The following is a 2,020-nucleotide window of genomic DNA, read 5'->3' on the forward strand; positions in this document are numbered from 1 at the left end:
CTAGAATTTTTAGGTTTGCCGTAAAATCCCTTAAGTGCTTATTCCTTAGACTAAGATTTAGGTGCTTTAGAATTTTGCGACGCAGTTTTTCGCGCTACTTTCTTATTTTTATTTTTTTCGACACTTTTCGACGCGCAATCTATTTCTTTCTTATTTCTCGACGCTCTAGTTTTTAGGACTTAGAATTTTCTCTATTTCTTATCTAATTCTCAAACGGAAAGAAAAATTATTTAAGCGGTTAAGTTAATAGACGTTGACATTTTTCTGGTTCGTAGTAATAGTTGGATTTGTTAGTGGCTAGTTGTGGGCTTCCGATTTAAAGGGTCCTGGCTACCTGCTACATCTTTTGGCTATTCGAAACGTGGGCAAAATCAGAAAAGTCTATTAATTGGACAACTTATATAAGTTTTTCTTATTTTTTTTTATAACTACTAGGATATTCTGTGAATGCACCGAGCAAAACGTTCACCACCTTTTATACGTTCACCACCTGTAACTCGATCAAGACATTTAGCAAATATTGTCGCCGTTGATTTTTCTTTAGAATCATCATCCAGTCGAACAAATACTCCAATTCAAATTTCCGACAATCCATCTTTTGAACCCGATTTCACAACTAAGAAACTGGAGGATATTCAAGGACAATTCCAAGATCCTGAACCACAAACCGTTAAATCAGAGTCCTCTAGTGATTCGTATTCAACGAATTCAATTATGGAAGTAACGGAACCTCTAAGTATGGAAGATCGAATGAGAGCTAAACGCACGGGCCAAGGTCACGCCATTATTAAGCCAGAAGTTAATGCTCCAGATTATGAAATCAAAGGACAAATTCTACATATGGTAACTAATCAGTGCCAATATAGTGGTACGCCAAAAGAAGATCCCAACGAACATCTTCGTACCTTTAATAGGATCTGTACACTATTCAAAATCCGAGAAGTGGAGGATGAACAGATATATCTCATGTTGTTTCCCTGGACTTTAAAGGGAGAAGCCAAAGATTGGTTAGAATCGTTACCTGAAGGGGCGATTGACACATGGGATGTCTTAGTTGAAAAATTTCTTCAAAGATTCTTTCCGGCATCTAAAGCCGTGAGACTTCAAGGAGAAATTGTTACGTTCACACAAAAGCCAAATGAAACATTATATGAGGCGTGGACAAGATTCGGAAGGATGTTGAGAGGATGTCCTCAACACGGTTTAGACACTTATCAAATAGTACAAATATTCTACCAAGGTGTCAACGTTGCTACAAGAAAAGACATCGACATAACAGCTGGTGGTTCCATTATGAAGAAAACCGCAACTGAAGCTTACAAAATTATTGATAACACTGCTTCCCACTCTCATGAGTGGCATCAAGAAAAAGATATCTTTCGATCATCTAAAGCGGCTAGAGCCGATTCTAGCCATGACTTTGATTCCGTTTCCGCAAAAATAGATGCTTTCGAAAGACGAATGGAAAAGATGAATAAAGATATTCACGCAATACGAATTAGTTGTGAGCAATGCGGTGGACCACACTTATTGAAAGATTGTCACATTGAACTAACGATGGAACAACGAGAGAATGTTTCCTATATGAACCAAAGGCCGGAAAATAATTATCAGAATAATTATCAACCGCCAAAGCTAAACTTTAATCGAAATCAAAACATTCTTTACAATCCAAATGGACCCAACAATAACTCGTATAACCAACAAGGTCCGAATAACCAACCAACTCAAAACAACACTTTCAATCAACAAAGACCTGGCTTGTATAAACCACCACAACAAACCGAAGAGAAAAAGTCAAATCTGGAAGAAGTGGTATTTAAGCTAGTTGAATCTCAAACACAATTTATTGAAACTCAAACTCAAACGAATGAGAGGTTTGATCAGTCATTAAGAACTCAACAAGCTTCCATTTTGAATCTAGAAAAACACGTAGGTACTCTTGCTAGCATGATGAGTGAGAGGGAACAAGGAAAGCTACCGAGTAATACTGAAGTAAATCTTCGGAATGAAAATGTTA

General features: G+C 37.2%; 1 non-coding gene across 1 annotated transcript; it reads right to left on the minus strand.

Moving 5' to 3' along the window:
• Nucleotides 1-1,098: 1,098 nt before the first annotated feature.
• On the minus strand, nt 1,099-1,205 carry LOC139903531 (small nucleolar RNA R71). The gene has a single exon (XR_011778345.1). It is a non-coding gene; the product is annotated as a small nucleolar RNA R71 (small nucleolar RNA).
• Nucleotides 1,206-2,020: the final 815 nt, after the last annotated feature.

This window comes from Rutidosis leptorrhynchoides, chromosome 3, assembly GCF_046630445.1.
Source record: "Rutidosis leptorrhynchoides isolate AG116_Rl617_1_P2 chromosome 3, CSIRO_AGI_Rlap_v1, whole genome shotgun sequence".
In the NCBI taxonomy this organism is placed as follows: domain Eukaryota; kingdom Viridiplantae; phylum Streptophyta; class Magnoliopsida; order Asterales; family Asteraceae; genus Rutidosis; species Rutidosis leptorrhynchoides.